Source organism: Lepidochelys olivacea (assembly GCF_965140295.1).
Source record: "Lepidochelys olivacea isolate rLepOli2 genome assembly, chromosome: 5".
Lineage (NCBI taxonomy): Eukaryota > Metazoa > Chordata > Testudines > Cheloniidae > Lepidochelys > Lepidochelys olivacea.
In genome coordinates this window covers 75,887,881-75,904,228 of record NC_140415.1, presented here as the reverse complement: position 1 = coordinate 75,904,228, position 16,348 = coordinate 75,887,881, and the positions used below count along the sequence as shown (strand labels likewise).

The window sequence follows — 16,348 nt, the reverse complement described above, 5'->3', positions numbered from 1 at the left end:
ATGAACCAATACCTCCTCCCACCCCACTGTCCTGCTGGTAATAGCTTATCTAAAGTGATCATCAGGTGGGCCATTTCCAGCACAAATCCAGGTTTTCTCACCCTCCACCCCCGCACACAAATTCTCTCCTGCTGGTGATAGCCCATCCAAAGTGACAACTCTTTACACAATGTGCATGACAATCAAGTTGGGCTATTTCCTGCACAAATCCAGGTTTTCTCACATCCCCCCCACCCCCATACACACACAAACTCACTCTCCTGCTGGTAATAGCTCATTCAAACTGACCACTCTTCAAGTTAAAATCCAAGTTAAACCAGAACATCATGCACATTGTGTAAAGAGTTGTCATTTTGGATGGGCTATCACCAGCAGGAGAGTGAATTTGTGTGCGGTCACATAAACACCACCCTATACCGGAAACCTACTGACCGCTATTCCTACCTGCATGCCTCCAGCTTTCACCCTGACCACACCACACGATCCATCGTCTACAGCCAAGCTCTGCGATACAACCGCATTTGCTCCAACCCCTCAGACAGAGACAAACACCTACAAGATCTCTGTCAAGCTTTCTTACAACTACAATACCCACCTGCAGAAGTAAAGAAACAGATTGATAGAGCCAGAAGAGTTCCCAGAAGTTACCTACTACAGGACAGGCCTAACAAAGAAAATAACAGAACGCCACTAGCCGTCACCTTCAGCCCCCAACTAAAACCCCTCCAACGCATTATTAAGGATCTACAACCTATCCTAAATGATGACCCAACACTCTCACAAATCTTGGGAGACAGGCCAGTCCTTGCCTACAGACAGCCCCGCAACCTGAAGCAAATACTCACCAACAACCACATACCACACAACAGAACCACTAACCCAGGAACTTATCCTTGCAACAAAGCCCGTTGCCAATTGTGCCCACATATCTATTCAGGGGACACCATCACAGGGCCTAATAACATCAGCCACACTATCAGAGGCTCGTTCACCTGCACATCCACCAATGTGATATATGCCATCATGTGCCAGCAATGCCCCTCTGCCATGTACCTTGGTCAAACTGGACAGTCTCTACGTAAAAGAATAAATGGACACAAATCAGATGTCAAGAATTATAACATTCATAAACCAGTCGGAGAACACTTCAATCTCTCTGGTCACACAATTACAGACATGAAGGTCGCTATCTTAAAACAAAAAACTTCAAATCCAGACTCCAGCGAGAAACTGCTGAATTGGAATTCATTTGCAAATTGGATACTATTAATTTAGGCTTAAATAGAGACTTGGAGTGTCTAAGTCATTATGCAAGGTAGCCTGTTTCCTCTTGTTTTTTCCTACCCCCCCCCCAGATGTTCTGGTTTAACTTGGATTTAAACTTGAAGAGTGGTCAGTTTGGATGAGCTATTACCAGCAGGAGAGTGAGTTTGTGTGTGTATGGGGGTGGGGGGGATGTGAGAGAACCTGGATTTGTGCAGGAAATAGCCCAACTTGATTGTCATGCACATTGTGTAAAGAGTTGTCACTTTGGATGGGCTATCACCAGCAGGAGAGTGAATTTGTGTGGGGGGGTGGAGGGTGAGAAAACCTGGATTTGTGCTGGAAATGGCCCACCTGATGATCACTTTAGATAAGCTATTACCAGCAGGACAGTGGGGTGGGAGGAGGTATTGGTTCATATTCTCTGTGTATATATAAAGTCTGCTGCAGTTTCCACGATATGCATCCGATGAAGTGAGCTGTAGCTCACGAAAGCTTATGCTCTAATAAATTGGTTAGTCTCTAAGGTGCCACAAGTACTCCTTTTCTTTTTGCGAATACAGACTAACACGGCTGTTACTCTGAAACCTGTCTATATACACACAGACCATGAAAAAATATACATTGTAAGGAGAGTGATCACTTAAGATGAGCTATTACCAGCAGGAGAGTGGGGTGGGGGAGAGAAAACCTTTTGAAGTGATAATCAAGGTGAGCCATTTCCAGCACATTTCCAGGCGTTAACAAGAACGTCTGAGGAACAGTGGGGGGGGGGGGGGGAGGAGGGAGGAATAAACAAGGGGAAATAGTTTCACTTAGTATAATGACTCAACCACTCCCAGTCTCTTCAAGCCTAAGTTAATTGTATCCAATCTGCAAATTAATTCCAATTCAGCAGTCTCTCGTTGGAGTTTGTTTTCGAAGGTTTTTTGTTGAAGGATAGTCACTTTGAGATCAGAAATCGAGTGACCAGAGAGATTGAAGTGTTCTCCGACTGGTTTATGAATGTTATAATTTGTGTCCGTTTATTCTTTTACGTAGAGACTGTCCAGTCTGGCCAATGTACATGGCAGAGGGGCATTGCTGGCACATGATGGCATATTTCACATTGGTAGATGTGCAGGTGAACGAGCCTCTGATAGTGTGGCTGATGTGATTAGGCCCTGTAATGGTGTCCCCTGAATAGATATGTGGGCACAGTTGACAATGGGCTTTGTTGCAAGGATAGGTTCCTGGTTCAGATGTCAAGAATTATAACAAAAACTTCGAAAACAGACTCCAACGAAAGACTGCTGAATTGGAATTAATTTGCAAATTGGATACAATTAACTTAGGCTTGAAGAGACTGGGAGTGGTTGAGTCATTATACTAAGTGAAACTATTTCCCCTTGTTTATTCCTCCCCCTTCCTCCCCCCCACTGTTCCTCAGACATTCTTGTTAACGCCTGGAAATGTGCTGGAAATGGCCCACCTTGATTATCACTTCAAAAGGTTTTCTCTCCCCCCACCCCACTCTCCTGCTGGTAATAGCTCATCTTAAGTGATCACTCTCCTTACAATGTATATTTTTTCATGGACTGTGTGTCTATAAAATCTCCTCACTGTACTTTCCACTTTATGCATCTGATGAAGTGAGCTGTAGCTCACGAAAGCTTATGCTCAAATAAATTGGTTAGTCTCTAAGGTGCCACAAGTACTCCTTTTCTTTTCCCTATGCCAAGAGTGTCTGGTTATCTGCTCTAGGCTTCATGTCTCCTGCAGGAAGCCCCTTATTCCCTTTGCTCTCTCACACAACATCACTATGGAAACTCACTCCCAATTGCATTTTCAGAAACATGTTTATAAAAAGTTGCATTTTATAAGAATGGGTTGTATACATGCACCTTAGTTCTCCTTGGAGGCCTACAACAACCCATTGCTGTTGCAGGAGGAAGAGGCAGCCTCTGGTGGCTCCTTTGTCCCTCTGTTTCTCCATCCTCAGTTTCAAGGGAAACTTTGGAGTGATTGCCTGTGGGAGAAGTACAAGGAAGAAGCTGACATAACAATAGAGAAATGGCATCTTTTTTTCTAAATCACAGACTAACTAGAGATGGTGATGAGGAGAAAGACAAAGCTATCAGGGACTGGGTGGGAATGAGGAGAGGGGCAGTAAATATTTGCATATCAACATTTATCTGGGCCAAAGGTCAGATATGGAAAAAAGTAAAGTTCATTAAAATAATGGTTCCTTAAAACAAGGGATAGACTTCCCTCCACTGGCCACTTCAGATATTTGGTTTGATGCTTTCACCAAAATTGTCAGATTGTGTGCCTGAGTTCAGGCAATTAAATCCAAATTTTTAGGCATCTCTGGTAAGAACATGCCCTGCTTTTGCAGCCTGTGGGAGCAGTGGGTATCAGCACCTTAGATCAAAACAATTTTCACTTTGGTGCCTAAATGGGGCTTTAGGTGCCTGACTTTAAGCACCCATGATTGACAATTGTGCTTCCTAAATTGCTCAAGAAATTTAGGCACCAAAAGCCCCATTTAGGATTTCAGAAATCCTGTCTGGTGGTGCCAGTAAGGACCACAGGCAAAACTCCAGGTCAGAGCATCTTCCTGATCCAGATGCACAACCTGAAGCAAGAGCAGAGAGACCCTTCTCAGAAGTGAGGAATGGCCTGGCCCTGCCCTCATCAGGACTGCCTGGCAGTGCACCTCCATTACAACTAGGAAACACTGAGTGAACAAGTTAAGGGTTGATAACAATTTAACTAAATCAAGATCCTCAACCTCACCTGTGCACATAGACACAGTGGTTGTGAGGGCTCTACTCTACCAATTTTTCATGCCCTTCATCTCTGCATATTGGCATGCCCCATCACTTGAACTCCTTAGAATGGCTCCAACTGTCTTTATACTGGCCAACAGTTGTAGACTTCAGACAGATTGTTTCAATGACTTCTCAGCACACTTTAACGTGTGTTAGAAGTTGGACCTTACAAAAGTGGGATCCATTTGGGGGAACAGAGGGGAAATTATGGATTCATTTGTGTGAGGGTTTTTATTTTATTAGTCTACTTGCAATTCTCTATTCACTTTCTATCCCCTTCTTAGTTTAAATAAAGCCACTCAGGTCACCTGCCCACCTTCTGTCCATTGTGTACATCAGTGGTTCTCAGCCCATGGGCTGCTTGCGGCCCAATCAGCACACAGCAGCGGCCCATGTGATATCCTCAGGACCATACAGGTAGTGTGTATATATATATTGTGCAGATGCAGCCCACATAACACAGAGCTGCATATGTGGCCCACAATGGTAAATAGGTTGAGAACCACTAGTGTACATGTTCATTGATTCCTTTGGACTGTAAACATTGCTGGGGTGACCAGAGCGTGCACTTAAGGTGTGGAAACATCATACATTCTTTAATCTGGAACTGGCCTTTTCTTTTGGAGAGCCCGCATGGGATACCAGTAAACACAGATCTCCTGTTGGAAGCCTGACCACTGCCACCCAGAAGACTGGGTCCTTGGCCAGAGGCAAATGGGTGGATTTCCTGTGTAGAAGCATTAGTTTTATTAATGTATGTCTCTCAGCTTCCATAAATGTGCTCGGTCCCAGCAATACAAATAAAAGGACAAGATTAAGCTACTGGAAATATCAGATGTGGTGTAAGTAGCAGGTAAAAAGACAGTAGGAGGGATTTGGAGAAGTAGGCCAGGGTAACTTCAATAAAATTACACAGTTAAGCTGTGTCTATGGTTGAAGCTAAGGGTATGATTCCCATCTTGGCTAGACATACTTGTACTAGCTGTCATCGAGCTCATGAGCTCAAAATAATAGTGCAGCCATGGTAGCATGGGCAGGGGTGAGCAGCAGCATGGGCTAGCTGCACTGAATACAAACCTGTACTTGGAGCAAGCAACTCGAGCCTCCACTTGCCGCTGCCAGAGCTACTGTGGCTACCCAACTATTTTTAGTGTGCTAACTTGATGAGAACTACCACAAGTATACCTACTTGAGCCAGGAGTTACACCTTCAGCTCCCAGTGAAGACCTAACCTGACTGAGCAAGAGCAGTGCAATTTCTGGAAGTGCAAAGAAGTTTTTTTTAAGGAATTAAACAAATATTAGAGTTGGCTAATGTCTTGTATGCTTTACGGAAGACATGGTGGTAAATCTGTATGACAAAGGACAGATCTTTTAACGTGGGAGTTGAATGAGAGTCATTTGTGAAATTTGCTATTTCTTTCCCATATCACCATCAAGTATCATATTTACCTAGAACAACCTATTTTGTGCTATAGTAGCTTTATTGTAGTCTGAAAAAATCAATCCAATGATAGATATATCAAACCCATCGTTTCCCTTAAAACAAATCTTAACAAAGCTGGTTGGGACTATAAACAAGTTTTGAGTAATTCCCCAAACGGGAGCACTTGCCATTTTCTGACACAGAGGATATGGCTTTGTGATAACCCTTGATTTCATAGAATCATAGAATATCAGGGTTGGAAGGGACCCCAGAAGGTCATCTAGTCCAACCCCCTGCTTGAAGCAGGACCAATTCCCAGTTAAATCATCCCAGCCAGGGCTTTTTCAAGCCTGACCTTAAAAACCTCTAAGGAAGGAGATTCTACCACCTCCCTAGGTAACGCATTCCAGTGTTTCACCACCCTCTTAGTGAAAAAGTTTTTCCTAATATCCTATCTAAACCTCCCCCACTGCAACTTGAGACCATTACTCCTCGTTCTGTCATCTGCTACCATTGAGAACAGTCTAGAGCCATCCTCTTTGGAACCCCCTTTCAGGTAGTTGATTTACCTGTCTGGTACCATGTTTTCTGCCATCATTCCCAGAAGCATCATCTCTGGAAGATGGTACTATTGGCGATGGCATCATGACACTGGAAATACTGCTTTACAAGTACTGTGACACTCTGTAAGCATCCCACATCTGATTTTGATCCTACCACATGTATGCTAAAAAAAAAAAATCACACGTAGTGTGTGGATACCTGAGGTGGTAGGGATCCACACATGTATCTTGTTACCTACATATTTCCCAAGAGAGACAGACTGTGGTACAATTTTATGGTTCTCAAAACCTAACTGCTGACGGGATATAACATTAGTAACTGCTAAATTCCACATTTTTGCATGGTGGTCAGTTTCTTGGGCAGTAATTGGGGGAATATTTTATAAAGCTGGGATGCTGTTGAGGGAATTTGTGAGTATGTTAACTCCAAGTAACTTGATCCTGTGTTAAAACACACACACATTTCTCCCTCTTCCCTCTGCTAAGATTTCTGCTTTTTTTTAACTCCTACTCTTCTAGCTGGACTCCTGCTGATGCTGGGCACATCGTTTGTCTTCCATATCTTGCACAGGGAATACAGTTGAGAAAAATCTAACTCTGACAGGTCTCATAACTCAACCAATGGATTTTTACCAAAAAGTGCTATAGCAAACTTTCAAATCTAGTGATCTGCTGCCTTCAGAAAGCAAGGAGCCAGGTCCTTGGCACGTAATAATCAGCACAATATAATCACATTCCATGAAGAGAAACCAGCTTCCCCAAGGAATAATGAATCTTTGGGGCCCATTATTTGTCTTCCAGTTCCATGCAGCTTTCTTTAAATTAATGCCTATTGCTGGGTTATCGCTTTTAAAGTTGCCATCCACATTAACACTCTGCCTTGGAACTGCTGCTTTGGGACTTACATTGGTTAAATCCTCTTACTTTGTACCAGAATGTTTTGTAATTTGGGGGTTGTTTTTAGGTCAGACATAGGGATGTATACACCTTTTAGCTATGGCTTGTCTCATCTGTTCCTTTCCTCCATGGAGTTTTGCTCCACTGTGGTGTAAAAGCTACAGATGAGCAGTAATATGTTACTCTGTGTGTGAGCCTGGGAGGAAAACGTACTGGATGTCAGAGAGGGAAAGGGTTGATGAAATCACTGGGAAACATTATTGCAAACATCTCTGTTCTAGGCTTTTTTTATTTATTCATGGCAACTATTATTTGATTAATGAATAAGACCTTTTTGTCAGCAAGCCAATTAACTTGGGCAGTGAACCCCTGACCCAAATTTTTTATTTAATTAGTGGATTGGGTGTAATCATAGTAGAGGCCAATAAGAGATGCACATGCTCTTCTGTGTCCACTGTATGAACTGTTTTAAATAAACCAGGACTGAGAACAGCCCAGGTTGACGTGTATCAAACTTTTTGAAGGAGCTCAGAAAAAAATCAGGACCTGAGAATAGTTTTGTGCTGGAATCTCATAGTTGTTCAGACCCTCAACTGAAATATGCTTTGAGGGTTACCTTGAACTGAACCTTTCTCTTCATCTTTTTTCCCTGAGAACTACATAATGCTGGAAATAACTCACGGCAAATTTACAGCTGGCCAGTTTGAATTAACTTAAAAAGAGTCTGATGCTTGAAGATTATGGAAACCATCAAACACTGTAAAAGGCAACTCTGCCAGGTCTTATAACTCAATCAGGGGACAAGTGACACTTGTTTTTAAATGCATGACATGGTGATTTTATGTCCCCAGATTTCTGGGCAGAGATGTCTTATCATGAGTACCTGCTGTTAATTTGGATAGCAGAAAAATAAAGGTGGGGAAGTGGGGAGGGGCATGGGCATACAGTTCAGATGCAACAGCCTGGATGCTTTGCTACCTATGACAGTAATGGCCATCCTATCTCAGAAGTTTTTCTTTTTTTAGCCAGTTCTTATCTTAAGATGCAAAAGAAAAACCACTTGCAAATCTCTCTGCTGCATTTTTGAGACTTTTTTTGGATTTGTAATCTGATTTTGCACTGTTACAATTCAAGTAGAGGATAGTAAGAATTCTGCTACCTGTCAAATTTATTGAAATAGTCTCTTTTTGGGGGGAGGAGAGTGGCATTAAGAGCAGGAAATTGGCTCTAAATGAGCCACATTCCCTGGTTTTGTCTGGAGTGAGGATTCAGGGGAAGAGATTTTAATAAAAGCAGGAGGGCAAGAATCTTTCTAGACCCAATATGCTGATACTAAATGTGCGCAGTGATAGGAAGGTGCAAAGGTTTTTTTGGTTAAATTTTTGAATATTTTACCAGGCTTCAAAATACTTGGCAAAATGTCCACTGACTTGACAACAAAAGCATAGACTGAAGGATGCTGAACGGAGCTTGGTTTACCCTGTATAGGAAACATTGGATAGCTCAGAACATGGAGAGATCAATCCACACATACATAAGATGGGTGTTTGTTTACTTTTTTACTTAGGGTGAGCATTTTTTTGTGATCTCATTTTTGGAACTAACTGGTCATATAATTTTTAGACATAGCAGTTTTAGAGGCATTTCTTTTTGAGTTTCCCTTTAAAAAGAAAAATGGAAAGGAAACTTTCATATGTATCTGGTGTTTGGTACTTAGCATTTCTTTGCCTCCAAGTTTCATTGAGCTTTCCATCTGTCTAAAACTCAAGATAATACCTAGAAATGGGTAAAGCTACTGAGATATTAGTAGATGAGGTTAAAGTGATGTGGCATCTTCTCACCAAGGCTACATTTATACTACAGAGGCTATGGTGGCATAGCCCCCTCCTCAGACATGCCAAACCCACCAAAAAAAAAAGCAGAAATTGGGCTTGTTTTGGGCTTAATTGGCTTGTGAGTTGCTTGTTGGCTAGTTTTTGGCTTGCAGCTTATTATAGCCTGTTGCTGCGTGTGTATGTGTGTGTTTTTTTATTTATTTATTGACTCCCAGCAAGCAGGGCCAAAGGGAGGTGGGGGAGAGAGTGGGGATGCTCAGCAGGCCCACTACAGTCCCAGACTACATGCCAGGGGGATCTAGTCACATAGTGTTTGGAAATCACACAGCCCCTTATTGCATTCCAGTTTTCTGGTTCCCAATCAGCACCTAGGTGCAGAACAGTGAATTTATTTTAAACTCTGCTCACATATACAAAAATGTTCTTTTGACCCCAAAGGGTCAGCCACATTACCAGGCCATTATAGGTTTGGATCTTACTCCAAATACCATGCTGCCAGCCAATCCTCTAGTACAGTGGTTCTCAAACTATTTTTTTTAATGGACCACTTGAAAATTGCTGAGGGTCTCAGCAGACCACTTAATGATCTTTCCAAATGTTGTTTATAACATTTTACAATAGTTAGCTAAGCACTTTGGATAAAAACACTATATATTAAAGTTTTTTGTTCTACCAATAAAAGCACACAACTTGTATTTTAATACCAGTAGTCTTACCTTTCTAATGCGATGGATGTGCCCTCTCTCCCCTGCTACAGCAGCCCCCGAGCTTGTGCTGGGAAAGAGGAGGGTCTCTCTCCTGCCCTCTCCCCCCCCGCCACAACTTGAGACCATTACTCCTTGTTCTGTCATCTGCTACCACTGAGAACAGTCTTGATCCATCCTCTTTGGAACCCCCTTTCAGATAGTTGAAAGCAGCTATCAAATCCCCCCTCATTCTTCTCTTCTGCAGATTAAACAATCCCAGCTCCCTCAGCCTCTCCTCATAAGACATGTGCTCCAGCCCCCTAATAATTTTTGTAGCCCTCCACTGGACTCTTTCCAATTTTTCCACATCCTTCTTGTGGTGTGCGGCCCAAAACTGGACACAGTACTCCAGATGTGGCCTCACCAATGTCGAATAGAGGGGAATGATCATGTCCCTCGACCTGCTGGTAATGCCCCTACTTATACAGCCGAAAATGCCATTGCCTTCTTGGCTACAAGGGCACACTGACTCATATCCACCTTCTCGTCCACTGTAACCCCTAGGTCCTTTTCTGCAGAACTGCTGTCTAGCCATTTGGTCCCTAGTCTGTAGCAGTGCATGGGATTCTTCCATCCTAAGTGAGTCCACGCCATCCTCCAGATCATTAATGAAGATACTGAACAAAACCAGCCGCATCTCTGACCCTTGGGGCATTCCGCTTGATACTAGCTGCCAACTAGACATGGAGCCATTGATTACTACCCGTTGAGCCCGACAATCTAGCCAGCTTTCTATCCACCTTATAGTCCATTCATCCAGCCCATACTTCTTTAACTTGCTGGCAAGAATACTGTGGGAGACCATATCAAAAGCTTTGTTAAAGTCAAGGAATAACAAGTCCACTGCTTTCTCCTCATCCACAGAGCCAGTTATCTTGTCCTAGAAGGCAGTTAGGTTAGTCAGGCAAGACTTGCCCTAGGTGAATCCATGCTGACTGTTCCTGATTGCTTTCCTCTCCTCTAAGTGCTTCAGAATGGATTCCTTGAGGACCTGCTCCATGATTTTTCCAGGGACTGAGTCACATACACACAAAGACTCCAAAGTCCATATATGAGGTTCCTAGCAGTATTGGTGAGTTTGCTGGCTTGAAAGTCCCTCTGGAATACATCCACAGCTTGGATTGGTTGTTCAGAGCTTCAGTTAATAGCAAAGTTCCTCCAGAGTTAAGAAGCAGGATTGAAGATAAAATGGAGAAGATGCAGCTGCCATTTACAGTCTTTTGCCATGCAGCCTGTGCTTCCTTTGTTTCAAATCAAGATGCCCAGCACATGGCTTGAAAGCCTTAGATTTCTGTCCATAGTCATGCCCCTGCATGCCTTGCTGAGTCATAAGATGTATCTGCCTTCTCTCAATGGGTCAGTTGATGGTCCTTGGGGTCATCAAGCAGTGCTGATGCTAAACTGTCTGGGGGTGTCACCCAGAAACATAGCCTATGTTTGAAATACAGACATACATACATATCTATAACCCAAAATAGGAAGGTGATACAAACACATACATGAGATTATCATATCTGGCAAATTATAACATTTTTGCAGATATCTTACATGGCATATCTGGCATAACTCATTGCAATGTTACAATATGAATATTCATAATATCCTCAAGTTTCCCCCCAGAATCCATACAGCATCACACCTTGGAGCTCACTTCACCACTGTAAGCCTTTCAGGATCCCATTTTCTGCAGGAAGAGTTACCCATATGCCACAGGTAATTTTTCTCTCTGGCAAAAAACTGAAGCAAACTAAAAAGATCTCTAGTGACCTTGTCTTTTCACTTTGGTCTCTTGCTAGGGGTGATGTACTATTTTAATATAGGAAGTGTTATGGAGTGTTAGGTTCTGGACACTTCAGCAGTTTTTTCGAGGGTACTACAGAGCTTTTATCTGCTTTTATTTATACTCTGCCTTCCTGCTGAAGCACATTTTCTTAAACAAATGTAAATGTGATACTTCTGGTCCATTTATTTCATAGCATTGGAGGTTACATGTAGGTTTCCTCATGTGCTGATGTTAATTTAGTTAGTTGCCACTCTTGTTGCAAGCAGCCTGTGATTTCAGGTTGTGGTTTTAAGTATTTTTTGTAGTGGTGGTGTTGCCGTATTGGTCCCAGGATATAAGAAAGACATGGTACATGAGGTAATATATTTTATTGGACCATAATCCATTGGTAGAAGAGACAAGCGTTCAAGCTCCACAGATAATCGCTATGCTCTTGAATGAACTTACACAGAAAAATGATATGACAAAAACACCCTGTCACCTGTGGATGAACACTTTTCACAAAGTGATCACTCCACATCTAACTTCTGAGTCCTCACTCTCAAAGGAAACCTGCACAACACCTCAAAAGACAAGCTTGGGAACTTAAATTCATGATTCTGTTAGACGCTAAAAACTGTGGACTAAACAGAGACCATAGTTTTACAGCTCATGACAACAATTTGTCACTCACCTCTATTGCCTGCTATCCCTTACTTGCCCACTTCATTTGACATGGTCTCCTACAGCATGTGTGAACACCTTATCCCCAACAAACTTTTCAACTTGTATTTAGCTCAGACACTCTGGTTACCTTCCCCAGACCTGAAGAAGAGCTCTGTGAAGCTTGAAATCTTGCCCCTTTTACCAACATAAACTGGTCCAATATAAGAGATTACCTCACCTACCTTTTCTCCTTTAAGTATCTGAATAGTCATGGAAGAAAATGTGCCTGTTGCTTGAATTTAAAATCTTGTTTGAAGTTTCTAAAGCCCAAAGATGAGGAATTGAACGAAAACTATGCTATTTTAGAGGTAGTAGACATAACTGAAAAGTACTTGCATGTCCCACATGGGGTCCTTACTCACACAACTCTTCCAATTGACTTCAATTGGAGTTTTGTGTGAATAGGAACTATAGGATTGGTATTGTAATGTACTTCACCTGTCCTAATGCCATCTGCCTGGCAGTGTATCAGTCACACTGTAGATAAAGATTGCATGCTCATTCTGTCAAGCTGTGGGGTATTGAGACAAATAGGGAAACAATGTAAATTTATAATCTTAATTACAATCCACAAAGTATTCAACTCTGTGAATCAAAATTACTTTGAGTGATCGTGATTAGCCTTGCTAATGCTTTAGCTTCCAACTTCTTTTGAGCTAAACAGCGAAAACACATGGGGCGATATCTTGATATTTAGCAAAATGCCTTCTTGGGATTAACTGACCTTTCCTATAAATCAGAAGCAAAGTTGCCAGCCGGGTACTTTCTCATTTGCAGCATACATAGGCAGCAAGAAAATGAACCGAAGCATTCTCTGAAGCAAAACATTACACACACTGTAATTCTTTCCTACCGCTCTACCTCTTCCACTATAATTATGCAAAGACCTATTACTCATGGTAAATCAGGGGAAGTGTTTGAGCACCAGTATCTCCTGCTCCTTCCTCAGAAAGCACTGCAGTAATATACCAGCTAATGTTAATAAGGGCCTTTATTTTCAGGAAAGGTTGGGTTGGGGGGAAGGAGGGGTGAGGCGGGAGAGTAGACATACTATACACAGTAGAACCTCAGTTATGAATACTTTGGGAATGGAGGCTGTTTGTAACTCTAACTCTGAACAAAATGTTATGGTTAATTCAAATTTTACAGCTGACTATTGACTTAATACAGCTTTGAAACTTTACTATGCAGAAGAAAAATGCTGCTTTCTCTTTATTTTTTGAGTAGTTTATATTTAACACAGTACTGTATTGTATTTGATTTTTTTTTTGTTTCCATCTCTGCTGCTGCCGCCTGATTGTGTACTTCCAAATGAGGTGTGTGGTTGACTGGTCAGTTTGTAACTCTGAGGTTCTGTGATTATGTGCTCGCTTACATGTTAACGCAGGAAAAAAATGCATGAAAAATATTTTAATAGGTTATCGTAGAAAAGTAGTTCTGGAAAGGATCTCAAAGTCATCAAGTCTAGCCCCTGGCACTGAGACAGGACCAATTATACCTTGACCATCCCTGACAGGCATTTGTCCAACCCATTCTTAAAAACCTTCAATGATGGGGATTCCACAATCTCCCTTAGAAGCCTATTCCAGACCTTAACTACTGTGAAAACTGGAGTGTGTTGCCTTCCTGCTCCTTGTTCCTGTTTTGTTTCCTGGTTCCTGCTTATTGAACTCAGTGTTCCTATTTCTGTTTAAGGTTACTTTGAATTCTAACCCTGTCATCCAAAGCCGTTGCAACTTCTCCCGGCATGGGTCATCTGCAAATTTGCAAAGCATATTCTCTACTCCATTATCTGGTTCATTAGTGAAAATATTAAATCGTACCAGACCCCACTGAATATATCGTCCCAGTTTGACAGCAAACCATTGATAACTACTCTGCGTACGGTCTTTCAACCAGTTGTGCACCCACTAATTCCATCTAGGCCACATTTCCCTAGTTTGCCTATGAGAAAGTCAGGTGAGACTGTGTCAAAAGCCTTACTAAAATCAACATGTTTCATGTCTACTACTTCCCCCTGTCCATTACTCCAGTGACCCTGTCAAAGAATGCTCCTAATGTATTCAAAGAACCTCTTCATATTGCCTTTTATGTCCCTTTTTATTAAGAAGATCTAAATGTGATCCAAAACTGCAAAATATGAAGCAATTTAGATAGAGATTACATTTCAGCTACATTAGCTATAAAGATACTGGGCCAGAATCCACCTTCTCACTTGTGTAAATCAGAAATAACCTCATTGTCATCAATAGAATTGCACTTGTGCAAAACAGATGTAAGTGAGAGCTGACTCAGGCCCATGATATTTATTAGATCAGCCATCTTGAGCATTTAAATGGTTAGCCATTTCCCAAGTCAAGTTAATACCAATAAGGGCTAATTCAGTTCCTCATGTGAGAACTCTGGATTTAGATAAGAGGTGGAAGTTAATGTTGTGCAGACTACCTTGACCATTTACTCAGTTATTTTAACTTGAATGTTAAATTTAGATGGGTTTTGCATGTGAAATAGTTTGAATCAGATATATTTTTTCTGTATGAAAGTAAAGCAATTGTATGCCCTGTTCCTGTAGTCTTCAGTTCTGAAATTGTGTAGGTTGGGGGTGAATCTGGTTGTGAATTAGGGCTCTCTACCTCTACCATATAAGAAAAATATGTCTGCTAGGCTCCTGAGTGCACATTTTAGACAAAAAGTGCTCCATAAATAGAGCACCTTTCAAACTGGATTCTCTTTTTATATAGGCGGTAATGACGGCCTGATGAGATAGGTGCAAAATACAGAAAATAACACTTCAAATATTTGGTGGAGTTGAGAGAGTATCCTAGATTCCCCATGAAGGTCACTCCTTTAGAGACAATTGGCCAGATTTTGATCTCACTTACACCATTTTGTCTTTATGGGTTGCAGTGCGGTTACTAGTGATTTGCACCAGAGAGTTCAGAATCAGGCCCATACTTTTATTCTAGGCTGCATTTTTTTAAATAAATAAGATGGGAGTTTTTTTTCCCAAAGTCTCCTTTGTTAAAATGAAAGACTGCTGATTTTTACTATCGTATCTTTCAGAATAAATAGCCAGGTTTATTTTTGCCTTAATTCTGCAGAAGATTAAGAATACATGGACTTGGAACCATTGCTTCCTTGCTTTTCCACAGGCAAGGAGTGAGATGAAAGCTCCCAATTGTACCTTTTTGCCTTAGTTCTGACGTCCTGATTCCAAAAGTCAGCCCTACTCCGTACATGACTCTGTGCTCCTAACACACTGCGCAAAGTTGCACCACAGGCCTTAATGGAGTTTACAGGAGCTGTGCCACAGTAGGGCTTGGATCTCAGCACACTTTTGCCAGCAGGGAGTTCCCCTTCAACAGAGGGATTCTCTGCTGGAGACTTGTGACTAGTTCCTAGTCCCTTGTATACTACCATGTAGAGTGAGTGGTGCAAAGGGGCTGGATCAGACTGGGGAATCCATCCCTTTATTTTTAACCTCCTGGCTGTTGCTTTTCCTGTTACACCCACTTTTCTTCCCCATGAGATCAGACTCCCTGTTGAATTAAACCGACATAAAATTGGTAACTCCACTGCTTTCAGCGCAGTTTTTCTAGATTTATACCAATGGAATTTAGAGCTGAATTTAGGTCCTTGGTGTTTAATTTACACTTGATATTTTTCCCCCAGTGCAGTGACTGTGGGGGCAAATCAATGAAAGTTGCACTTCATCACTTATCACACTTATGGATGACGTGTGACTTACACCGCTGTTTGTCACCACTGAGTTTAGCCCCTGTGGCCAGGGCAGATGGCAATAGTGTATCCTTACAGTTCAGCAGAGCTTGGGACAGAATATTATACTACTTGTGGTACATGATTTTAGACTTTATTTGTAGACACTACGTTAAAGTGAATTATGAAACTTTCAGAAGTCTACCCTGACCAATTAGTGCTCAACATCTTAGTGTGCTTTAGAAATAACACCCCATAGTGCACACTGAAACATATAGACAAGCCCTAACTCCTATTAATCTTGAGAAAGGATAAATCACTATTAGAAGAATTTTTAAAAAATTGATTTAGTGTGTTGTTTCTGAATTATACTGAACCACAGATAGGTAGGTATGGAATTGTGAGATAGAATGGTCTGCATTTAATATAGTTCAACAATACTTGGTGGAAAAAAATTACTGTTAGAAGAATACATTGGCAAAGCAGCAAAGAATGTGAGTTGAACAGATTTTAACTTTTGACTGGATTGAGATGGAAGTACAATTTTGTTAATACTAAGACAGGCTGTGCAGACCAGAATCCCATAGGATTTAACCAAGTA

The 16,348-nt window shown here is 41.7% G+C and overlaps 1 protein-coding gene and 1 long non-coding RNA gene across 5 annotated transcripts in view; one reads left to right on the top strand and one right to left on the bottom strand.

Moving 5' to 3' along the window:
- The window catches only part of LOC311521381, a 161,068-nt gene that overhangs the window by 6,193 nt on the left and 138,527 nt on the right, over positions 1–16,348 (top strand). The gene's annotated exons all lie outside the window — the stretch shown is intronic.
- The window catches only part of LOC311521380 (uncharacterized protein), a 153,712-nt gene that overhangs the window by 70,139 nt on the left and 67,225 nt on the right, over positions 1–16,348 (bottom strand). The gene's annotated exons all lie outside the window — the stretch shown is intronic.